The sequence below is a fragment of the Staurois parvus genome, unplaced genomic scaffold (assembly GCF_062004578.1).
Source record: "Staurois parvus isolate SC_StPar_1 unplaced genomic scaffold, SC_StPar_1.0 ptg000818l, whole genome shotgun sequence".
Lineage (NCBI taxonomy): Eukaryota > Metazoa > Chordata > Amphibia > Anura > Ranidae > Staurois > Staurois parvus.
In genome coordinates this window covers 6,729,185-6,755,757 of record NW_028318614.1, presented here as the reverse complement: position 1 = coordinate 6,755,757, position 26,573 = coordinate 6,729,185, and the positions used below count along the sequence as shown (strand labels likewise).

Here is a 26,573-nt window from a genome sequence, read left to right as displayed (position 1 = left end):
TGGGAGCAGTACACTGATTAAAAAAGCCCAGTATAGATTTTTAATAAAAATGTTGCAAAGGTTAAAAGCCAACGAGTTTCCAGGACTCACAAATCTCTCTTCATCAGGGCTTGTGTGCTGACAATGAATACAAATCTGTACTGGATTGTGTCAAGATATTGAATACAGTAGTAGTCAGGAGCCAGTGTAGGCTGACACAGCTGTATCTGTTATTTTGACACATGGTCAAGTACAGATTGGGATTCATGGGTAGCACACAAACCCTGATGAAGAGGAATACGTAAGAACTTGAAGCATGTTTTTTTTTTTTTGCATCATATCTAATAAAGACTCCATACCAGACTGATTTATTCAGTGTGGTGCCCCAATGCTTCCAATATCTTACAAATGTTTTTAGGGACTCCTTAGGTTTTCCTTGTTGACATAAAATTGGGCCACATATCTTCGTTCACTCTAGGATCCAGCACTTCCACAATACACATCTTTTTTTTTACATTTGTTGGTACACACAGGTATAGAGCTGGGATGGAAGAACATGGGACAGGCTGATGTAACCCTTTTTGGTAGCTGAAGCTTCAGAGCACTTACATACTGCCATTACTGTTAATGCAGATATATTTGAACATGTAATAAGTACGCCTTCTAAGGATTTTGGAAAGGTAAAACATACATGTACGTATTACCGTACATCTCAAAAAAACCACAGCACTCCCTTGCCAATGGCTTCATCTTCTCCCAAGATGGAACAATGGTGCGTGGCGGAGGATACAGGCTTCTGACACTTATAGAAGTGATGAATGCCAAAGACACTGATGGAAGCTGCAATATTTTTTTTTTTTTTTTAATTGTTCTACTCCTCCATCAACACAGTTAGTGTTGATGGGGGAATCCCTACTGCAGAGCCATTGTGTTTATCCGGTGATAGGGGCGAGGGAAGCCATCCCTACTAGGAGAACACAGTGATGATCATAGCCACTGACAATAATCTCATGTAAAAATCCAACATGCTGGTTGTACCCACGTCGTACAAAAATCAAATTGGGTACAATCAGCCTGGCCATAAATGGTTTGAATCTCAGATGGTCCCTGCTAAAACGGCCAAGATTCAAACCATCAATGGCTGGCTTAACCCTTCAACCTGACAGAGTGGCTTTAACCACTTGCCTACAGGGCACTTATACCCTCTTTCCTGCCCAGACCAATTTCCAGCTTTCAGCGCTGTTGCACTTTGAATGACAATTGCGTGGTCATGCAACACTGTACCCATATGAAATTTTTATCATTTTTTTGTGACAGATAAAGCTTTATTTTGGTGGTATTTAATCACCTCTGGGTTTTTATTTTTTCTTAAACAAACCAAAAACCACTGAAAATTTTGAAAAAAAAAGTTCCTTAGTTTTTGTTATAAAATTTTGTAAATAAGTGATTTTTCTCCTTCACTGATGTGCGATAATGAGGCTGCACTGATGGACACTGATAGGTGGCACTGATGGGCACTGATGAGGAGGAACTGGTAGGTGGCACTGATGGGCATTGACAGGCATCACTGATGGGTGCTGAAAGGCAGCACTCATATATGGCACTGATAGGCGGCACTGACTGGCACTGATAGGCGGCACTGACTGGCACTGATAGGCGGCACTGATAGGCAGCACTGATGGGCACTGATAGGTGGCACTGATGCACACTGATAGGCGTCACTGACTGGCACTAACTGGCATTGATAGGTGGCACTGACTGGCACTGATGGGTGACACTGAAAGGCAGCTCAGATGGGCACTGATATGTGGCATTGATGTGGCACTGAAATGTGGCACTGATGTGCACTGGCAGGTGGCATGGATGAGCACAGAGCTGGCACTGATGGACACTGACAGGTGGCGCTGCTGGGGCTACACAGATCATCAGGGCACACAGATCATCAGTGCTCTGTTGATCAGTGTACATGCCCCTTCCAAGGAATGCCGATTACCGGCTCTCCTCTCCTCACGAGCTATCAGCGTGACAACTCTTTGGGAGAGAAATGCCGATAACCGGCATTCCCCTGTTTATATGTGATCAGCTGTGATTGGACACAGCTGATCACATAACCGAGCCGACATCTTCAGCTCTTTACATAGATCGGTGATCCGCTGTGTCCGAGGGACACAGTGCACCGCCAATCGCCGTGCTGCGTGCTCCGGGAGCCACGCATGCATGGTGAGAATGGGAGGACGTCATATGATGTCCTCCCAGAAAGAGAGAACCACCTTGCGTCTGTCATATTACTATATGGCGGGTGGGAGGCGGGTAAAGTGGAAATAAACTCTTCTATCTATTTTTACCTACAGGCAAACTTATAATAAAGCTTACCTGTAGGTAAAATGAATATCTACTAAACATGAACCATTTAGGAGATATTCTACAGAGCTGCAGCCAGTGACATCACTGGCGCATGCGCTCTGAAGGAACAGCACACTCGTGCCCTTCCTTCGGAGCTGTGTGCCATGGCCGAAACTCTTGCACGCATGCACAGGAGTGAAGCCATTGGTGACTCAGCCACTCAAGCAGCTGCAGCTGGGGAACCCGGAAAAGAAGAACGGGTGAAGATGGAAGTGTAGCAATCGTGCACACAGAGATGGACGCGGTCCTCCATTTTGTTAAGAACCCTTCCATGTTGCATCATCTCTCCCCCTCCCAAAGCAGCCTTTCTCCTCCAATCATCCCCCCTCCCTCTCTGGTGAGTGACATGTGGTCTGGGTGACGTGGGAGGTTACAGGCAGTCAAGGCACAGCAGGAGAGCTCCAGAGCTATAGAACCCCCAGCTGGGGCCTAGCTGTCTGTTAGCTGTGCAATCTGGGATATCGTAAAAGTGTAAACCAAGTCCCTCACTGAACTTCAAAAGACTTACTTTTAAAAACTCACTTTTTCATATAAGTTGATATCTTCACGTAGGACGTAATTACACAAACATGGAGCACATATTCGGATGGCTCACTTTAATACAAATCGTTTGGTATATTACATCCCCTAGCTGAGATCAACAGGAAAGCAGAAAATAAGATCTCCTTAACCATCCCAGCAGGTATGTCATATTTCATATGTAGACATTCAGCAGACGATTCTGCGTATTAATCTACCCGTGGGTGGAATGTTACATGTACCTAGGAAAAGTATGGGCCATAATATAAGCTACGAGGGATTTTTGTTCTAGCTTGGGTCTCTGCCCCAACACCCCTCCCCAAATGAGGTGATTGGTTCTCTGCTGTAAGGAGACACTCTGCTGTAAGGAGACACCCTGCTGAGATCCTAGAAAAAGGCTGTTATGCTTGGAGTTGAGGTGTGTGTGAGAGTTGAAGAATCTCCTGTTTTAACATCAAAACTAACAGTGGGAGATCAAAGCATCCTTTTGGCTCTGAAACTTGGAAGTTGCTTAACCGAGGACATGTGGCAAGTACTTTAACCCTCTAACTTCTCTCTGTTATCTCTTAGCTGTGCTATTGCTCTTAGTTTATATATATATATATATATATATATATATATAGGCTACATGTTTTTCGGTAAATATTTTTATTGCACCCTTTTGACCTTTTAATAATAAATCTTACTTTCTGAAAGTGTTGAACTGTTTCTAAAGCTAGTTAATGCAAATTGCGAATTCCTACCGCTGAAGAGCGCTACTGTGTGTGTTTAACCCTCTATATAACCTGCCTGCGGTGACAGTGGTATGCAGACGATTATTCAAACATCATTGTGTATTGCCGAGTTTCCTCTTTCTCTGTACAAAAAGGAGGTGGTGGCAATGTGAAGGGTTAATTGCGTAATTAACCTGACCCAATAACAATTGCTTCCATGCTGCCGGTACACACTGTGGTCCATTAGCTGGAAAATCTGTGTGCAGGGTGCAGCTGGGCGTGGCATTGTTACGCACGTGACAGCGCGGTTTTAGATTGGCTAGTCCTTCAGTCACGAGTTTGGTGAGAAGGGCTGGGGTCTGACACCATGATTGTCACAGGAAGCCCTGTCAGCGGTGACAGCACACTGCTGGAAAGCTTTGTTTTAACGTAAGTTTAGTGTGCTAGTATACAATGCATACTAGCACATTATGATATTACCTTGCAGGGGGAAACTTTTTTTTAAACAAGTTTACTACCACTTTAAATGAAAATATTTCAGATACAAACTAAAATACACTTCTGATAACGGAAAATGCAATTTCCCATGCAACTGCAATTTTATGCATGCAAACAAATTGATGAACATAATCTATACCAATGGAGTGCATAGTCTAACGACCTCCCTGCGGAAATATATGTGCTGCAGTTTACTGCAGATTCCGGCCCTTGCCGGAGTCTATAGGCATAGGCATGATTTTTTTTCTTCTTTGACGTGCTAAATATAGCAAAAGGAACCTCTGAGTGTTAGGAGATTGATTATTGTGCGTTTTGAGAAGCACTCATGCTCTGTGAGTCTAACAAGCATGAAATAGATTTCAGTGAATGCACAGTTAGGGTTTTTTTTTTAGTTGCTAGTGTTCAAGGTTTGTTAGCCACTGCAAAGCACAAAATAGAATTCATTGCTCATGTGCAATAAAGATCAATAACCGACCATGGGCCAAACACTGTATGCAACTGAGCCATGCCACACCTAACGCCAACCACCCAATTTTGTACTGGGCCCAGTAAAGGGCTCTTGGCAAAGGCTAGAACCACCTGCCAAATGTCAGATTCAAATGCTCCAGGTCTTAAAATGATCTATTCACTAACTTTTTTTTTAAACTTTATAGAGTAAGGGAGGGTTATAGCCCCTTTGGCCCCTTTCACACTGGCGTTCTGTCTGTCCGTTTTTCATCCGTCCGTTTACAGATGAAAAACAGACCCCCATGTGTTTCTATGGACTTGCGGATGTAAACGGATGAACATCTTTTTACATCCGTTAATGTCCGCATCCGTTAACATTCGTTTTTTTGAACGGAAGAAAACACTATTTTTCCTCCGCAAAAAAACCTGGAACGGACGAAAATCAGATGTCAACGGATGTAAACGGACCAAAAATGGATGTAAATGGATCTAAACGGATGTAAACCAATGTAAACAGATGAAAAAAATTGATATAAACGGATGAAACCGGATGGAAACGGATCTAAATGTATGTAAACCAATGTAAACGGATGAAAAATGGATGACAAAACAGCTGAAAAAAACGGATGGAAACAGATGAAAAAAAGGATGTAAACTGATTCATTTTTTCTTTGCAAAAACGTGACTGAACTGAAGAAAAAAAAAAAACGGAACGCCCGTGTGAAAGGACCCTTTCATTTTTTTGCCATCTGTGCCCTCTTCAGGAGATTTCCCATCATTTCCTGTCCGAAAAACAAAAACAGGGAGTTGGCAAAGTGAGGGAATACCTGTTTGTCACCAGGGTTACCAGAACCAGTGCCCCCATTTGAAGATTTCTCCTCGATTCCTGTTTTGGTGACTGTTGACCCAATATTTGGAATTTTCTTTCACTCTCTGTGATAAACAGGGTGAATCTCCCTAATGAGGGCTCAGACAGCAATAAAAACTGGACAGCTGTTCTAATCAATATCCACTTTTTCCAAAACCTAAAAAAAGATTTTACCTTCAGTTATACTTTAATGAATATCTTAAAGAAAAACAACACAAAACAACATTTGCTGAGATATTCGGCTTCAAACAAGCTATTACCCCCGTAGTACTTGTTTTTGCAGCTAGATGTCCTTTATCTAATGGTCAGCATCTTTCAACCCACTTCCACTGAGCCAGGTTATCCTGGACATGCTCCACCTTTCGACTGGACAGTAAAAGGAGAAGCAGCCCATTGATAACTCATCTGTCACTCTGATTTCTCCTCCTATCAGCATGCTCCTTGTCAACACATATATTGGCTCTTTGTAATGTTTCTTTGCCTCACGCTACTGTGTTCCCTGCTGTATGAAGACTGCAAGGGGCTGATATCAGGTAAAATTAAAGCGGAACTGTACCCACCTAAGTTCCAGCAGTCTGATGTCCCTCCTGAGCATGCATGGGGGTTCAGTCAGATTCGGCATTGTGCGACTCCGTGTCCGTGGGACAAAGCATGTCTCTTTTGTATTAAAATGACTGCCTGTTCGCCCATTTTTATTATTTTAGCTGAAGTTCCACTTTAACCCCTTGCCTACAGGGCACTTATACCCTCTCCCTGCCCAGGCCAATTTCCAGCTTTCAGCGCTGTTGCACTTTGAATGACAATTGCGCGGTCATGCAACACTGTACCCATATGACATTTTTATCATTTTTTTGTGACAGATAGAGCTTTATTTTGGTGGTATTTAATCACCTCTGGGTTTTTTATTTTTTCTTAAACAAACCAAAAACTACTGAAAATTTTGAAAAAAAATGTTTTTTCTTAGTTTTTGTTATAAAATTTTGTAAATAAGTGATTTTTCTACTTCACTGATGTGCGCTAATGAGGCTGCAGCGATGGGCACTGATAGGCTGCACTGATGGAAACTGATAGGCTGCACTGATGGGCACTGAGGAGTCACTGGTAGGTGGCACTGATGGGCATAAACAGGCATCACTGTTGGGCACTGAAAGGCAGCACTCATATTTGGTACTGATAGGCGGCCGATCGCCGCGCTGCATGCCCCTGGACCCGTGCATGTGCGGTTAGAATAGGAGGACATCATATGACGTCCTCCCAGAACGAGAGAACCACCTTGCGCCTGTCATTGTACTATATGGCGGGCGGGAGGCAGTTAAGGTACTTACACTGCTGCGTATAAAAGATACATTGAATGATGTAATAATGGTTACAGAATTGCATTAATTTGTGTCTTTGATATCTGTCTAGAGTTCAGCTTTAGAGCAGATTTTGAATCTGTTATTTAGGTAACGTGTTAGCGTAACACTTTATTGCCATTTGCAGATGTCACAGTACCCACCTGACAATGGTGTCATAGACCTTTCTCTGCAGGTAAATGCTATCTTTACTTATGATCCAGGGTCAGAATCCTCTTCCTAGACTAAGGCTGCTTTTACACTCATCCGTTTTTCTTCCGCTTTTGCGTTAAAAAAAAAGCAGAAGAAAAAGGTGTGACCATGTAATCCTATGGAACTCTTCACAATGATCCATTGTGGGTTCACTGAGTTTTTTAACCACTTGCCCGTCGCCCTATAGAAGAAATACTGCTACAGGACGGCAGGGCTACAAAATTATACATATACACACAGATACATACAGTGGGGATCGAAAGTTTGGGCACCCCAGCTAAAAATTTAAAATTGAAAATATTAATGTGCATAAAGAAGCCAAGGAAAGATGGAAAAATCTCCAAAAGGCTTCAAATTACAGATTAGACATTCTTATAATTTGTCAACAAAAGTTAGATTTTATTTCCATCATTTACACTTTCAAAATAACCGAAAACAAAAAAATGGCGTCTGCAAAAGTTTGGGCACCCTGCAGAATTTATAGCATGCACTGCCCCCTTTGCCAAGTTGAGACCTGCCAGTGTCATGGATTGTTCTCAATCATCGTCTGGGAAGACCAGGTGATGTCAATCTCAAAGGTTTTAAATGCCCAGACTCATCTGACCTTGCCCCAACAATCAGCACGATGGGTTCTTCTAAGCAGTTGTCTAGAAAACTGAAACTGAAAATAGTTGACGCTCACAAAGCTGGAGAAGGCTATAAGAAGATAGCAAAGTGTTTTCAGATGTCAATATCCTCTGTTCGGAATGTAATTAAGAAATGGCAGTCATCAGGAACAGTGGAAGTTAAAGCAAGATCTGGAAGACCAAGAAAAATATCAGACAGAACAGCTCGCAGGATTGTGAGAAAAACAATTCAAAACCCACGTTTGACTGCACGATCCCTCCAGAAAGATCTGGCAGACACTGGAGTTGTGGTACACTATTCCACTATAAAGAGATACTTGTACAAATATGGTCTTCATGGAAGAGTCATCAGAAGAAAACCTCTTCTACGTCCTCACCACAAAAATCATCGTTTGAACTTTGCAAATGAACATATAGACAAGCCTGATGCATTTTGGAAACAAGTTCTGTGGACCGATGAGGTTAAAATTGAACTTTTTGGCCGGAATGAGCAAAGGTACGTTTGGAGAAGAAGGGGCACAGAATTTAATGAAGAGAACCTCTGTCCGACTGTTAAGCATGGGGTTGGATCAATCATGCTTTGGGGTTGTGTTGCAGCCAGCGGCACAGGAAACATCTCACGAGTAGAAGGAAAAATGGATTCAATAAAATTTCAGCAAATTTTGGATGGTAACTTGATGCCATCTATGAAAGAGCTGAAGTTAAAGAGAGGATGGCTTCTACAAATGGATAATGATCCTAAATACACCTCGAAATCCACGGGGGATTACATCAAGAGGCGTAAACTGAAGGTTTTGCCATGGCCTTCACAATCTCCTGACCTCAACATAATTGAAAATCTATGGATAGACCTTAAAAGAGCAGTGCGTGACAGACAACCCAGAAATCTCAAAGAACTGGAAGACTTTTGTAAGGAAGAATGGGCAAAGATACCTCAAACAAGAATTGAAAGACTCTTGGCTGGCTACAAAAAGCGTTTACAAGCTGTGATACTTGCCAAAGGGGGCAGTACAAGATATTAACTCTGCAGGGTGCCCAAACTTTTGCAGACGCCATTTTTTTGTTTTCTGTTATTTTGAAAGTGTAAATGATGGAAATAAAATCTAACTTTTGTTGACATATTATAAGAATGTATAATCTGTAATTTGATGCCTTTTGGAGATTTTTCCATCTTTCCTTGGCTTCTTTATGCACATTAATACAAATTTTTAGCTGGGGTGCCCAAACTTTCGATCCCCACCGTACATACACACACACGTGACGTTGCATTTCTGAGTAGGGGGTGCCACCATTGGCGGCTTCAGCTATCAAACACCAGATCCCAGCCGGTGATTCCCCGCCGGCACCCAGAGATCGCCGAGTATCACTGACGGCGAGAGGTCTGTATGTAAACAATACACATCTCTCCCCTGTCAGCTCCAGCAGGCTGCTTTGTATTGATCTGCATAGCAGAGCATAGATGAGCAGAATGTTTTAACCGATATTGTGAACGAAAAAATCAGGTTGAACAGTGAAAAATTTTGTTGCTTCGCATATGAACTACCGATTTTCTATGCAGTGGTATGACAAAAATCTATCAAGCGCTATCACGCATGAGCAGACACAGAAGATGACTTGGATGGTTATGTCCAAGGAATCTTCGTAAACACGAACGAAAAATCCAAATGTTAAAAGTAGATTGGCCTAATGAGATAATGAAACCAGAATTCTGCAGATTATATTTTATGTATCACTATTTATGTATATAGATAATGTAATAAACGATATTATACTCATTGCTGGTAATTGTTGTATATATCGATCGTTCTGGCCGGACAGGCGTGGCTACAAGGTCACACACACACCGCATCACTTCCACTTGTACGGAAGACGTCAACACTACGTATTGCCCAACGAACAATTTTTTTAAATTGGTTAATGTGGGCCATGATTTTAACCAATGAACGAATGCCTCTCGGTCGGCAGATGACCAATCAGTCGATTTTCTAATCATGTATTCCCACCTTAAGTGATTTTTGCTGAACTGTAAAAGCAGATGAGAGTGCATGGAAATGAGTGTTTTAGATACAAAGGCACAGGCATCAGGTGTGCACACTTAACAAAGAAGCACTTGAAATAAACTAACACACACCAGAGAATACTCGCTAAATATTTGTAGTAATAAAAGGGTGCTTAATATAATTTGTTGGATAAACATTCGAGATCTTTGCCTGCAGCTAAAGACAGCCTTACTCATCACCTTGTAATACAGTTCACATGGTTTATGTAAGAAGCCTTGTATTAGAACAGTATTGTCTCCTATATGAGCACCTCCCACAATTCAAATTTGGGAAATGCTACTTACGACAAACTGCATCTGTAAGTGGTTGAGATATATTAGGCAGAAAATGAAGATGTTGTCCCTGAAGTTGATTTGTTTTGAAAGCAGAAAAAAATGGCCAAGCGCAAGGATCTGGGTGATTCTGACAAGGACCAAATTGTGGTGGCAAAACGACTGGGTCAGAGCAACTCCAAAACTGCAGCTCTTGTGGCATGTTCCCCATCTGCAGTGATCAGGACAGTGGTCCAAGGAAGGAAAACCAAGGAACTGGAGGCAGGGTCATGGTTGGCCAAGGCTCATCGATGCACGTTGGGAGCAAAGGCTGAGCCTTGTAGTCCGATCCATTGGAAGCGCTACTGTAGCTCAGACTGCTAAAAAAGGTCATCTTGGTTCTGATAGGAAGGTGTGAGAACAGACAGGGCATTGACGCTTGTTGTGTATGGGGCTGGATAGCCGCAGACTCTTCAGGTTGACCATGCTGACCACTGTCCACAGCCAAAACTGCCTACAATGGGCACGTGAACATCAGAACTGAACCACAGAACAATTGTGGCTTAGTTTGATGAATTTAAAAGTGGTTTGAGAAACACAATGAGTTTGAGGTGTTGACTTGACCTCAAATTCTCTAGATCTCAATCCAATTTAGATTCTGTGGGATGTGGTGAAAAAAACAAGTCCGATCCTTGGAGGCCTCACCTCGCAACTTAACCACTTGCCTACCGGGCACTTATACCCCCTTCCTTACCAGGCCAATTTTCAGCTTTCAGCGCTGCCGCACTTTGATTGACAATTGTGCGGTCATGCAACATTGTACCCATATGAAATTTTGATCATTTTTTCCTCACAAATAGAGCTTTCTTTTGGTGGTATTTATTCCCCGCTGGGCGCTTTACTTTTTGCGCTATAAATAAAAAAGTGCAAAAAATTTGAAAAAAAAAAAGTTTCTTTGTTTCTATTATAAAATTTTTCAAACAGGCATTTTTTCTCCTTCACTGATGTGCGTTGATGAGGCAGCACTGATGGGCACTGATAGGCGGCACTGATAGGCAGCACTAAAGGGCACTGATAGGCAGTACTAATGAGGTGTCCCGGATAGGCGGCACTGATAGACAGCACTAATGAGGTGTCACGGATAGGCGGCACTGATAGGTGACACTGATGATGGGTACTGATAGACGGCACTGACTGGCATCACTGCTGGGCACTGACTGGCGGCACTGACTGGCAGCACTGCTGGGCTGCACTGGTGGGTGGCACTGGTGGGCAGCACTGGTGGGTGGGCACAGGTGGGTGGGCACAGGTGGGTGGGCACAGGTGGGCACATGTAGGTGGCACTTCTGGGCACAGGTAGGTGGCACTGCAGAGTGGCACAGGTGGGTGCACTGCTGGGCACAGGTGGGTGCACTGCTGGGCACGGGTGGGCGGAGCTAGTGGGCGCACTGCTGGGCGGAACTTGCAGGTGGCACTGCTGGGCACCGATCATCAGGGCACTGATCATCAGTGCCCTGATGATCGGTGCCGATCCCCGCTCTGACAACTGCCGGTTCTCGGCAGTACTTTCCTCACGATCTGACAGTGTGAGGAAAGTGCAGCCGAGAACCGGCACTTGCATTTCCCTCTGACATTGGACACTGCTGATCAGGTGGTAAAAGGCCGCTGTGATTGGCCTTTTACCACATCACGTGATCAGCTGTGTCCGTAGGACACAGCGATTACGGAGATCGCCGGGTGCGCGCCCCAGGAGAGCGCGTTCTGGGAGGACGTCATATGACGTCCACCCAGAACTGGCCGGCCGCGGTGAAGCCGTCATTCGGCTATGCGCGGTCGGCAAGAGGTTAAAGGACTTAATGGATTTGCTACTGATGGCTTGGTGCCAGATAGAACTGTATACATTCAGAAGTCTATTGGAGTCCATACTTCAACAGGTTACTATTGGTCATATTGTTATGGCTGAGCAATGTGTGTATAATATATATATATATATATATATATATATATATATATATATATATATATATATATATTTGGCTCAATAGCATAATAATGTTCGTGTGTTTTCTGGTATTTTAAAGTGTGCATAAGCCAGAACCTTTTTGATAGAGTGGCGTCCCTCTCTATATGTTCTGATGACCAAGGTCACTGGGACTAGAAGTGAGGGAAAATTCCAAACTGCAAGTAATTATCAGAAATGAAGGCGAGAGAAAATCTTACTAAGGGGACAGTTCCTATGACAACTATCTAACAGGAGATTAACCTCACCTTGGAAAGATTTTCCCTCACTTCCTGTTGTATATACAGGACAGCAAGTGAAGGGAAATCTCTTGAATGGGACACAGATGGCACAAAACGAGTCAATAGAGGTTTACTTACCCTAGGTTCACACCTAAGCATTTTCTGCAGCGTTTTTCAGAAACGCAGTACGGTCCATTTAACATGATTTACTACAGGACACGTTCACATCTGTGCGTTTTCACGAGGTGCGTTTTTTGGAAAGGGTCAGGGACTTTTTTTAACGCAAAAAGTTGCGGTTTTGGTTCTATAGACTTCAATGGAAATGCTGCAGAATAGGATTTAGTGCATTTTTGCTGCGTTTGTGATGTGTTTTGCATTTTAAATCTGCCTAACAAGAAAAATTTAAAAAATTTAAAAAACCTCAAAAAGGCATCAAAAACGCAACGCAAAACACAATGCAGAAACGGCTCAGGCTCAAACACAACCTGCATGGGTGTGAACCTAGTCTTATTCCTTGCTCTATTCAAGATGGAAACAAATTGATAATTTTTCTATCTACAAGCCTAGGTTCACACTACAGCGGTGCGGTAAATCCCATGTGATTCAAACAGGAACCGCATCGCATTCCTGTACAAATCACATGCAACTTGTATGCAGTGAGATTGGAGCCATACATTTTGTATGGCTCTATTCGCACTGCACCCGCACCAAAAATGTGCAGGACCCTTTTTTGGTCCGCACTAGAATTGGATCGCATGGGTATTCACACCTATGCAATCCGATTCTGCACATCGCACTGCGTTTTGTGGACTGCTTTCGGTGTGTTAACATACACACCCGCATCGGTTCGTATGAACGGGGTGCGATTGTAATGCGGGGCGGAATTCGCACTGAAAACGCTGCGAATTCTGCACTGCATCAGTGTGAACCAGGGCTCAATCCCAATTCATACTATGATGCCCAACGTCAGGCGTTGCGTGTATGCTCCCTTCTTGTTGTACTACATGCACAGGGTAGCCTATTCATTTCAATGGGCTGCTCTACATGCAACAAAGAAGCTCATGCACCTTTTTGAGCGTCAACCTTTGTGTGGGTTTTTTTTTTTGTTTTTTGTTGTGCCATTAACAATGAATGACACTGCAAGCATGAAACGCAATTTACACGTGCTGTTACAATGTGAATGCACCCTAACAATGACAATGATATGTGTCTGGTTGCATACAATAAACAGGTTAGTAATGGAAATACATCCTGCATTAAAAATCGTGTTTTATTGTGTAAGGAAGTGTAGTGCTAATAAATATCATTGTATGCTCACTACCCCTAATGGCGATTGTTCCTTCTGTTCCTTTGATGATAATGGCGAAGGACAGACGTGGGGCAGAGTACAGAGTCACACCCAGCATGCTTTGTGCTACGCTTCATTCTTCTAATGGCAAAGGAAGGGAAAGCACAGACAGATAAGAGGAACAACTCATGGTAATAGACTTGGTACTAGTGCCATTGTGTATCCTTAACTGATAACATGGACAACAAACTCATTTTTATAGCTTGGACAAACTACAGTCTGTTCTTTGTACATGGAGATTCCAAACAACACTAAACAGAACTAGAGCTGCCCATGCACACAAAGGTTTTTATTGCTCAGCCTGCAAACTAAACCAAACAAAATTAAACAGATTCCTCTATCCACGCCAAGCAGTGCTGCTGGCTTTCAAAACACTCCATAGTGCCTACACCAACCATGGCATCACCTGCCTGGAGTTTGCATGCTCTCCCTGTGCCTGCGTGGGTTTCCTCTGGGTTCTCCAGTGTCCTCCCACACTCCAAAGACATGCTGGTAGGTTAATTGGATTCTGTCTAAATTGGCCCTAGTATGTGTATGTATGAATGTAAGTTAGGGACCTTAGATTGTATGCCCCTTGAGGGTTAGGGACTGATGTGAATGTACAATATATATGTAAAGTGCTGTGTAAATTGATGGCGCTATATAAGTACCTGAAATAAATACATCTGATCGCATACATGTGCTGTTTGGCCAACAATTTTCCACCCTGCTCCCTCCATTTTTATTTTTTTATTGAATGCTGTCGGAGAGGGGGAGGATGACAACAAGACCACCCACAGAGGAATTTTGGCCAGTTCATCTGCTGGCTCCCTTTACAGCCAGCCAATACAATCAGCCTAATTTATCAGTGTCTGGAAGGAGAGCTGTCTGTATTACCATACTAACCAATCAAACACTAGAGCTGATTTGTCATCATGCAACAAAGGAAGGGTGGTATGTTTTGCCATAAACTCAGGCTCATGATATTAGTAGCAAACGATTACCTATTTCCCATAAAAATAAAACAGACTTCACCTAACTTCAACAGAAGCAAAAAATGATTGCTAGGAAATCATTATTATTATTATTATTATTATACAGGATTTATATAGCGCCAACAGTTTTCTCAGCGCTTTTGCAATTAATGGGAGACAATACAGCAACAAAACAGTTCAATACAAGAGGGTTAGGAGGGCCCTGCTCCTTGGAGCTTACAATCTAAGAGGGAGGGGCTGGTGGTACAAAAGGTAATAACTGTGGGGGATGGACTGGTAGGAGGAATAGAAGATTCCGTTATTAGCTGAAGGCGGGATAGGTTTCCCTTTCAGAGCGCCTGAAAGTGGGCAGAGTAGGCGATAGTCTGATAGATTGGGGTAGAGAGTTCGAGAGGATGGGGGAGGCTCTGGAGAAGTCCTGGAGACGTGCACGGGAGGAGACAAGGGAGCTAGAGAGCAGGAGGTTGTGGGAGTAGCAGAGAGGATGGTTTGGGTGATTTGGAGACAAGATTGGTGATGTAATTTGGGGCAGAGTTATAAATGGTTTTATACAGTTGTGGCCAAAATTATTCAACCCCCAATGCTGTAAAGGGGTTTAGGGACTATAGTGTACATTTGGAATTGTATTCAGAATCAAATCCTACAAGGACGTTGTAACTACCCAAATGCAACTAAAATGACATCAATTGTTTATGTAATACAGTAGTAAATGGTTCTTATGTGGTTTCTTCATTGCCACAATTATTCAACCCCTTAAAGACTACCACTCTGAAGAACAGAGGTTCATACAGGTGCTTTCCATCAGGTATTGAAAACACCTGTGGATGTCACCGAGCAGCAATCAAGCATAATAAGCACCAATTAGGCAGCTTTAAAATGACTGTGATACTCAGCTCCTTCTAGACATTTACTGGTGTGGTTACAAACATGGTGAAGGCAAGAGAATGGTCCAGGAAGACAAGAGAAGAGGTGATTTCTCTTCACAGGAAGGGCAATGGCTATAAGAAGATTGCAAAGATGTTAAACATACCAAGAGACACCTTAGGAAGCATCATTCGCAAATTCAAGGCAAAGGGCACTGTTGAAACGCTACCTGGTCGTGGCAGAAAGAAGATGCTGACTTCGACTGCTGTGCGCTACCTGAAGCGTAGAGTGGAGAGAAGTCCCCGTGTGACTGCTGAGGAACTGAGAAAAGATTTGTCAGATGTGGGTACAGAAGTTTCAGCCCAGACAATAAGACGCACACTGCGTAATGAAGGCCTCCGTGCCAGAACTCCCAGGCGTACCCCCTTGCTGTCTCCAAAGAATAAGAAGAGTCGACTGCAGTATGCCAAAAGCCATGTGGACAAACCACAAAAGTTGTGGGATAGTGTTCTGTGGACTGATGAAACAAAATTAGAACTGTTTGGGCCCATGGATCAACGCTATGTTTGGAGGAGGAAGAACAAGGCCTATGATGAAAAGAACACCTTGCCTACTGTGAAGCATGGTGGAGGGTCAATCATGCTTTGGGGCTGTTTTGCTTCTGCAGGTACAGGGAAGCTTCAGCGTGTGCAAGGTACCATGAATTCTCTTCAGTACCAGGAGATATTGGATGGAAACGTGATGCAGTCCGTCACACACCTGAGGCTTGGGAGACGTTGGACCTTTCAACAGGACAATGATCCCAAGCATACCTCCAAGTCCACTAGAGCATGGTTGCAGAGGAAAGGCTGGAACATTTTGGAGTGGCCATCGCAGTCACCAGACTTAAATCCGATTGAGAACCTCTGGTGGGACTTAAAGAAAGCAGTTGCAGTGCGCAAGCCTAAGAATGTGACTGAACTGGAGGCCTTTGCCCATGAAGAATGGGCGAAGATACCCGTAGATCGCTGCAAGACACTTGTGTCAAGCTATGCTTCACGTTTAAAAGCTGTTATAACTGTAAAAGGATGCTGTACTAAGTACTAAGATTGAATGTCACTTGGGGGTTGAATAAAACTGATAATGCTGTGAGCACAGAAAAGACATTTGTGGTTATTTCATTATAACTGTTATGTTATATTTGTCTGACCTACAAGTGCCTCTTTAATGTAAATGTAAGCAAGATGACTGAATGATCAAAAGCAATGTCAAACTGGCCAAAACACTCAATTTCAGTGGGGGTTGAATAATTTTGGCCACAACTGTATGTTATTGTTTTGAATTTTATTCGTTGGGCAATGGGAAGCCAGTGGAGGGATTGGCAGAGAGGGGTGGCAGATATGGAACGGTTAGTAAGGTGGATGAATCTGGCAGCAGCATTCATGATAGACTGAAGAGGGGATAGCCTGCGATGAGGTAGGCCAATGAGGAGGGAGTTACAATAGTCAAGACGAGAGATAACCAGAGAGTGAAATGCTCTAATTTCAGGTTTCTTCACCCTAATTTTCATAATGAGCCCCGCAAGGGTTTTTTCTTTAAGCAGTAGTAAACTTTGTTTTTCAAAAATTGCTGACAGACAGGATATTTATAACAGATGACACCCTATTGGTCTCTTCTGTCGTAAATGCTTACTCCTGCCTGTCAGCGCATGCGCAGCTCAGCGAACATTTACGGCCCATTCTGTGCCGCTGCGATGTGACTTCCATGAGCATGCGTGGGAGTGACATCATAGCAGCCTGGCCATTCAAGCAGCCAAAGGCACCGAACCCGGAAGGAAGGTCAGGTAAAGATGGAAGTGCCTGAGACCCACCAAACCAATCACAGTGCAACGCTGGAGGGCTCGGTTTGACAGGTAAGTATGCTATAATGTACTAATATGCTGTGCATACTAGCACCATATGGCATAACCCACCTGGGGGCCCCTACAAAGAAGAAATTATAGCAGAATTAACTACCACTTTAAGATACTCTGATAAATAAGGACTTCCACCACTACCAAATAAATCATTATTGCAGTAGGTAACCGGGAAAAGATGGTTTCAGAACAAGTGGTTCTGATTTCAGTGGTAATGCTATGTTTGACTACCTGCATATGAATTTTAATACAAATAAAACACACAAAAAATTATATATATATATATATATATACACACACACACACACATACATACACACATACATACTGTATATACACATATACACAACTATATGACCACCCACTTATTATTGAGTAGGTCCCCCTTTTGTCACCAAAACAGCCCTGGCCTGTCAAAGCATGGACCCCACTAGACCTCTGAAGGTACTGTATGTGTGAATAGGCCCCTAGTGTAGCCCTAAGGCTAGGTTCACAAATGTTCGGGTGGTGCGGCTGTAGATTCACACAAAAATCCATGCAGCCGCACCACCCGCACAGAGGAATGCGGACCAGCGGGCGGGTGACATTAGTTCTAATGGCAAGCCGCCCGCACTGGAAAATGCAACCGTACTGGGAACCGAGGTTCCCAAGCGGGCTGAGTTTTCAGAAGAAGCGCAGGGACTTCTTCCCTGCGTGCCACGGGGCACAGGAGTCCATTCAAATGAATGGGCTCTTGTGCTGGCGCAAAACGCGTCCCGCGCGGCCGCATATATGTGTACCAGGGGTTAATATTAGCAGATATAAGTCTGTGGCTGAGTGCAGAAACAATAAAGGGGTACTCCACTTCAAAAAGATAATGACATATACTGTTCAAGACTAAAATATATATTTTGTTTTACCAAGAAGTGGCAGGCAGACACTCCTAATTGGTAATAATGAATGATTGCTCAGTGTCTGGCTGTCTGTACTGATTAGTGTTTTTAATCAAATGCCAAGTACTTAGAAATCCTAGAAAAAGCTGGTGTAATAAGGGCAATAAAGATGACAACATGGGAGGGGTGGCAGCAATAGGCCAGATAAAGAGAAAGTTCATTCAGATATGAGTCACAATCGTTTTTCTCAAGAAGTTAGTAGAAAATTAAACAAAATACCTGACTGGCTGTTCTAAACAGCATCTTTATTTTTATGTCTTCCTAGCATGCTACCCTGAGCGGGGAGCCGCAAGTGCTGCATACCGCAACCCATAGAAGCAATAGCTGTAAGCAGGTATAAGCTGGTACTTGTGTAAACGTACAGATGTATAACCGTGAATGCACACAGTCTGTGTCCAGGGTCATACATCCATATGCATGCACACCTTTACAAAAATACTGGAGTATACCGCATACAGCCATTGCTCTCTATGGGTGGCTGTAAGCAGCATCTCTAGCTCTCAGGTGGGGAAATACACCCAAATTTCACAGCCACAGATACTGTTACACTTACATTGATTATCTCTTTACAATGGCATCTGAAAGTCAGTGGGATACATTAGGCAGGAAGTAAACATGTTGTTCCTGAAGTTGATTTGTTAAAAGTAGAAAAAATGGGCATAGCAGTTTGTTGTGTATGGGGCTGTGTAGCCACACACCAGTCAGGGTGCCCATACTGATCCCTGTCCACAGCCGAAAGTGCCTACAATGGGCATCAGAACTAGACCACTGAGTAATAGACAAAGGTGGCGTGGTCTAATGAATCACATTTTTTTTTGGCTGTGTTTCCATCACTTACCTGGGGAAGAGATGGTACCAGGATGCTGTATGGATAGAAGGCAAGCCGGCGGAGACAGTGTGATGTTTTGGACAATGTTCTCCTGGGAAACCTTGGTCCTGCCATTCATGTGGATGTTGCTTGACACGTACAACCTACCTAAACATTGGTGCTGACCAAGTACACCCCCTCATGGAAATGGTATTCCCTGATGGCAGTGGCCTCTTTCAACAGGGTAATGCACCCTGCCACACTGCAAAATGGTTAAGAGTGGTTTGAGGAATGCTACGAGTTTCAGGTGGGTCTTGGCCTCCAAATTCTCCAGATCTCAGTTCAATCAAGCATCTGTGGGATGTGCTGAAAAACAAGTCCGATCCATGGAGGCCCCACCACGCAACTTACAGGACTTAAAGGATATGCTACTAATAGCTTGGTGCCAGCTACCACACCATCCCTTTGTAGGTCTAGAGGCATCCATGCTTCCATGGGTCAGAACTGTTTTGGTGGCAAAAGGGGGACCTACTCAATATTAGGTGGGTCATTAGAATGTTATGGTTGATCAGTGTACATATATAATTTTTTTTTACAGATCCAGGTCTGCCCCTTTTGATGGCTGCGTGATTTCTTATTTTTTACTTACATCAATCAGGGATGCTGTAAATGCTCTTTGTGGTCCCTGTGATATCATTGCAGTGATATCATAACAGGAGCTATAGCACTCTTCTCACCATCAGATTCGTCATGGATGAAGGCACCTTTTGTCCCTTCCACAGGTCTTATAGGTGATCTGGACATTTCTGCACCATCAATCACCTGGGAAGGAGATAGATGGGACCAGCATTGACTGTCTATGTTCTCAAAAGTCACAACAGCTGAGAACCTTCCTCCTCTACCTGCCCTGCATAATGGTACAGCGCTCAACAAGAAATGGCTGCAGTGATTTTACTGGAGGGAAATCTGTATTGTCACCCTGTAATGAATGTGCCCGGCGCTGGCAGGATCCCGAGGTATATTTGCACAGATACAAAGGGCAATTGCATTTAAAATAATACAATTTGCCTTATAAGATTATCATTTTCAAAAGGAATTAAAAAAAAAATAAATTAACTATAGTTCTACTTTAATGGGAGCCAGAAAATGTAATGTAGTACCTAACTATAGTGTCTACTACTTGTTAAACTGGAAACATATATAAGTAGAAATACGATTTTAGGGCCCATTCACAGTGTTGCATGTGCATATTTTGTCAGGTCAATGCATGTTGCATTGCATGACCCCATTCATTCATTCCCAATATGTTACAAAGCAACACTACTGTTTCAGTTGCATGTATTGCAGTGCATCTTGGGTTAGGAGGTGTTGCTGTGTGTACATATGCACATTTGGAATTTCATTACAAATAAATAGGAATACAGCCCATTTACAGCAAACGTGTTGTTGCAATGCAATCCTAAGCATACTATAACATGCAGTGCTACGCCACAACGGTGTGAATGGGTGCCTAGGGATCCAAAAAAAATAATAATTAGAAAAATAAATATATATTATTATTATTATACAGGATTTATATAGCGCCAACAGTTTGCTCAGCGCTTTACAACATAAAAGGAGACAATACAGCAACAATACAGTTCAATACAAGCGGGATGGGAGGGCCCTGCTTCTTGGAGCTTACAATCTAGGATATATATATATATTTATATATGTACATACACACACAGGGCCATTCAAGCCAAACATGTATAAAAAGGAATGCTAGCATGGCAGTACTACACGCAGTAGTGTCAAGTGTGTCCGATTACTGATAGGCGGCGCACATATCACGGGCCAGTCCAGTGACTGTTAATCAAGATGGCAGACAACAAGTGTTAATGTGTGCTGGAACTGCCAATAAAGTTTTGCTACCTGAGTGCTCTGTAGTCAGTTTCCTTTCACCTGACTATTTGTAAATGCAGACTCCCATTGTAATTATTGACATTACAGTGTTCAGTCACTTGTACGCTTAGCACTGTGCGCCTATACAAGTACATGAGCTATATTGGCTTCATACAGGGGTGGTCCAGCGTGCAGAGCCTGGCAGGGACCCCCTACCACCGCTCCGTACATTCACTCATTAGGATGTATTAGAAGAGGTGGCTGTACGCAGACGTACACCTACATACACACGGTTGTATGCTCTAAATGCAGGTCTGATGTGGGTACTTCACAAATCTCCTGGTGAAAAACTGTACAGCCGCTTCATCCAATGCATCCTAATGAGTGACTGTACGGAGCGGTGGTAGGGGGTCCCTGCCAGGCTCTGCACACTGGACCACCCCTGTATGAAGCCAATATAGCTCATGTACTTGTATAGGCGCACAGTGCTAAGTGTACAAGTGACTGAGCGCTGAAATGTCAATAATTACAATGGGAGTCTGCGTTTAAAAGTAGTCAGGTGAAAGGAAACTGACTACAGAGCGCTCAGGAACCAAAACTTTATTTATAAACAGCACTGACTAAACAAGGAAGCTGAGGAGGAAGAAGACATTTCCCTGGCAGCCTGCTGGCCGGTTCTTCTACCATTACACAGCATTCTATAAGACTTCCACCCTCCCTCCTCCTCCTTCTCATCTCCCTTTTATAGTCAAGGGCACAGCCGCCACACTACTCCATTCCTATAGCGGGCCCCGCCCCTTCGCACACGTCACGCACCCAACCCCCAAACCCGCTCTGAGAGCACATGACGGCGGCTTCACAGAAAGTAGGTAAAAGGTCGCGCGCTGTGATTGGCTGGCCTGGATAGAACATGAATCAATGGAGGGGAGGAAGGTTCTCTTTACAATGGAGACCTTCAGACAGCGTGTGACAGGACAGAGCAGGGCTGGCTCAGCCAGATCCTTCCACTGTGGATGAGTGTGGGGGTGGGAGAGACTCCCATTATAGGAATAGGGGTCTAGAGAGGACAAAGGGTTAATGGGCACCACAGCTTGCAATCTGATCTACAAAGACATGAAAGTGGATTTATAAAGTGCATTCCTTGCAATCACCACACCTACACAGGATGAGGATAGCAGAATGTAAGAGAATCCTCAGCTTTTAGAGTGTAAGCTCTTAGGAGCAGCCTCCACCCAACATTCCTGTATAAAAGTACTGCCTCCATTTATATTGTAAACTGGCACTGTATAAGTCCCTAATAATAATCAGGATGAATGCAATAATGTATCGCATGCAGAGGCGGACTGACCGAGCACTGCCCGGGGTCAGTGGGGGGCCCCATGAAATGCCCCTGGTACCTTTTTTATAGGCTTTTTTGAGTGTGGGCAAGGACACAGGGGCCCCATGATCCCCTATTGCCTGGGGGCCCCATGAGTTGTCAGTCTGCCCCTGAACGCATGCACCATAAGGCTGCCTCCGCGCTTGTGCGACGCATTTGCACGCATGCATCGCAGGTACAGCAATCCATTAAATGGGCTGCTGCGCCCGTGAGAAATGCGCAAAAAAAGTCCAGGAAACATTTGTTAAAAACCATGTCACTCGGAATCGCATAGTGCTGCGGCATCATGTGGTTCCATGGGCTTTTTGCTGATGCGTGGGGGTGCCATCAAAAATTAAGGTGTCTGCTAAAGAGCCGTGTGTTTTGTCTGTAAGTCGGGAACGCAAAATCGCACAATTGTGAACCTAGGCTAAGAAAACAAACACGGGCGCAGCAACCCATTTAAATGAATGGATTGCTGTACCTGCGACGTATATGTGCAAATACGCAGCACAAGCGTGGAGGCAACACAAAATATTAACAAAATTAATATAAAATAAGCAAACCTAACTAGAACATTTTTGGAGGCCCTGATGACGAATATATCACATGCATGGTAACACAAATGGAACAATATCAAAATATCATGCAGCATATAAACAAAAAGAAAAATCACATTTCTGGGGGTCCTGAATTCATGGATACTATGCAATGGATGTGATCACTAGCACTGTGTAACCAGCAAGGTGTGGTTACCAACAGCAACCGCATCCCAACAGTCCAGTCTTGTCTAAGGGAAGACCCTTGAATGTGGTTGCCCGTAGCAACCGCATCTTAACAGTCCAGTCTTGTGTAAGGGCATACCCTTGAATGTGGTTGCCCATAGCAACCACATTCCAAAAGTCCAGTCTTTTCTAAGGAAAGATCCTTGAATGTGATTGCCCATAGCAACCGCATCCCAACAGTCCAGTCCTGTCTAAGGAAAGATCCTTGAATGTGGTTGCCCATAGCAACAACGTGACAGCTGTTTGTTGTGGTCTGATGACAGATCATGTGTTGCTAAGGGTTTGCGGGGCATAAATCATTGATGAAGACCCTGGCATTGCAAGGGTTACTCATCCCAGTGACCAACGACTACGTCATCACTGTTCTGACTATGTCTTAGTGTCAGGGTGACACCGGTACAAAGTTACATGCAAGCCATGGTCTTCCTGCATTGGCAGCCATTGAGTTGCTGGAAGAAGGAGCATGCCAAAACCTGGGGAAAGGGATGCAGGGTGAGAAGTTGCTAGAAGGGAAGCATGTGTTACCTGCCTGTGCTCTCCTCTTGACAAGCTGCAGCCGGAGCTGTGCAGATCCCCAAGCCTCTCTGTCCTGCAACCCTCACAGAATGGAAAGTCAGCCCTCCCCGCCCTGCGCCTTCCTACCAGAGGGAGGGCCCTGCATTGTTTCCTCATACATACTACACAGGCTGGGGCTTCCTAGCTGCTGCCATGGAATTTCATTCAAACCCACAAGTGGCAGGCAGATCTGAGGAAATCGCTGGCTTCGTGGCTGTAATTTCAATAATATGGAATATCGCAGGACTTGCTGGTGTGGATGGTCTGATTGTTCTGTGTATGGCGTCCAAGACAAGAGACGTATGACAAATATACGGCATTACCAACTGTCTCCTATTTGGAACCAAATCCCTCCACCCCTCTGCCTTCCACACTTGTCTCTCTGTCTGCTCTGATATGTATATATTCGTTCAGTTGTCTCCAACACTCAGTGATTTGAAGCACTTTGACACTCAACATCAAGATTCCTATTATATTCAATGGTGCCTGTTCACACCTGAGCATTGTGTCACTTAAAGTGGTTCCAAAGTCTAAAGCGGGGGTGCTCAACCTTTCAAGAAGTGAGAGCCACTTAAAGTGATTTGGTAACCAGTCGTGGGCCGCAATGAAATGGTTCAGAAATTCTTATTAGATCATTTTTTATTTTGAATAGCATAATGAGCCTTTCCTCCTCTCCCTCCCGGTGGCATTCAGCAGCTGCAGGAGGAAAATGGAGAAGACTGGATTCTGTGTATGGCACCCCAGCTGTCTCTCCTGCGTAAGTGTGAAACAGAATGTGACAGGGAGGCTGCACGGGCCCCCTGGAGCATGGGGCAGGGTCACCACTGCGACCCCTGGCACTACACCAGTGGATGGGGGTGTGGTAAAAACACATTTCAATTAAGGATTTACTGTTTACTGCCCCCCCCAAACCACAAATGTAAATGAGCCCTTACTGTCCTGAGCCCCCTATAGGGCTGCTTTCACACTGATGCAGCTTTCCTGTGGTTTAGCTGCTTTTTTTCATAGATTTCTATTATATCCTGCAGGTGTGAAAGCGCACCAAAAATCCTGCATTCCGGATATAATAGAAGAGCACTTTCCAGGTTTGAGGTCAAGGGCCACATCAGAGGGCTCCGAGGGCCACATGTGACCTGCGCATCACGGGTTGAGCACTCTTGGACTAATGTTTTTTTTTTACCCTAATGCATTAAGGTAAAAAAAAAAACTTTAATTAAATGTTTACTCCCCCCCTCTAAATATTTGAGTTCTGTATCAATCCAGCATTGTGCCTGTCTACAGCAGAGCTGCTTTTTCTCCCTGGTCTCACAAAGCAGATTAATAGCAGTAGGAGCCATTGGCTTCTGCTGCTGTCAATCAAATTCAGTGAGCAGGGGGCGGGGATGAGCTGCGTTGTGTGTGTCTATGGATGTGCACAGCTTGGCTCGAGATAGAGCCCGCATGTCTGCCCTCATAGCAAGCAGCTTACTATGTGGGCAGACACAGAAAAGGAGGAGATAAGATCGCCAGCAGGGGAACCCAGAAAAGCAGGTTTGGGCCGCTCTGTGCAGAATGGCGAACAGAGCAGGTGAGTATAACATGGTTTTTTTTGTAAAACAAAAAAGATTTTTGAATCATTTTAAAACTTGAAAACATAGAAGAGCTGCTTATGGGCATAGTCACATGTTTCTGGCTCCAGTAAACTGCAGTGGGACCTGAAAACGCATGTTTAGTTGCCTCCTCCTAGTAACTAGCTTTTCATTGGCTAAGATAATGCTGAAGCCTGAAAACATCAAAAAACCTCATGTACAAAAAAAATTGCAGAATTGCCAAAAAATTATAAAAATAGGGGTTCAGCGGTTGTATCGGCACCATATCTGTGTGGTGGATCACCAGGTCTTCTCCAACCAATTGCAAGGCTTGGGACCAGCGTGCATGGTAATAGGCAATTTGTACACACACACTAAGACCAATTACCATGTCTATATGTGGGAGGAAACCCATGCATACACAGGGAGAGCATGCAGACAGCACCCTAGTTGAAATTCAGCCCTAGTGATGCAAGGATAGGAGCTAAGCACTAAGCCAGTGTGCTACCCATGATCTAAAAGACCCCTATAACAATACAAATGGAAGTGTATGACCAATGCATTTTTTTTCCTTTTTGGATATTGTGAGAAGGATTAGAATCCCATTTGGGGTTTACAGCTTTGTAACCCCAGGTTCACACCTAAGCGTTTTCCGCTGCGTTTTGCAGAAACGCACTACAGTCCATTTAACATGATTTCCTATGGGACACGTTCACATCTCTGCGTTTTCACCCGGTGCGTTTTTTGGAAAGGGTCAGGGACTTTTTTTTTATGCAAAAAGTTGAGTTTTTGGTTCTATAGACTTCAATAGGAACACTGCATGAGATGCCCCTGGTACCTTTTTCATAGGCTTTTTTGAGTTTGGGCAAGGACACAGGGGCCCCATGATCCCCTATTGCCCGGGGGCCCCATGAGTTGTCAGTCCGCTCCTGCTCGGATGTTTATGTCCAAGGAATCTACGTAAACACGAACGAAAAATCCAAATGTTAAAAGTAGATTGGCCTAATGAGATCATGAAACCAGAATTCTGCAGATTATATTTTATGTATCACTATTTATGTATATAGATAATGTAATAAACGATATTATACTCATTGCTGGTAATTGTTGTGTATATCGATCGTTCTGGCCGGACAGGCGTGGCTACAAAGTCACACGCACACCGCATCACTTCCACTTGTACGGAAGACGTCAACACTACGTATTGCCCAACGAACGATTTTTGTAGATTGGTTAATGTGGGCCATAAAGGATAACCTTTATTTCAGTGTTGGATGGAGTGGGGTTAGAACCCCTGTCAGACTTTTATTGCTGTCTGTGTCCCCATCAGGTAGATTCACCCTCTCTATTTGTCCTGTGTCACAATATCACTGGGGGGCTGGTTCACACAAAATGCAGTCCAGTGTTTTTAATCCGTGTCAAAAACGCACATATAGTGTTTTCCATGGATTC

General features: G+C 43.8%; 1 protein-coding gene and 1 long non-coding RNA gene across 3 annotated transcripts in view; one reads left to right on the top strand and one right to left on the bottom strand.

Annotated features, from left to right (window-relative positions):
* The window catches only part of CPT1A (carnitine palmitoyltransferase 1A), a 103,592-nt gene extending 79,851 nt beyond the window's left edge, over window positions 1–23,741 (bottom strand). The window contains exon 1 of one of the 2 annotated variants that reach the window (XM_089654984.1): window positions 23,524–23,741. The gene's annotated coding sequence lies outside the window, so the exon portion shown is untranslated. The remainder of the gene's footprint in view (window positions 1–23,523) is intronic. The other variant, XM_089654983.1, reaches the window with a different exon arrangement.
* LOC149444019 (uncharacterized) overlaps window positions 1–26,573 on the top strand; it is a 104,577-nt gene that overhangs the window by 32,356 nt on the left and 45,648 nt on the right. The gene's annotated exons all lie outside the window — the stretch shown is intronic.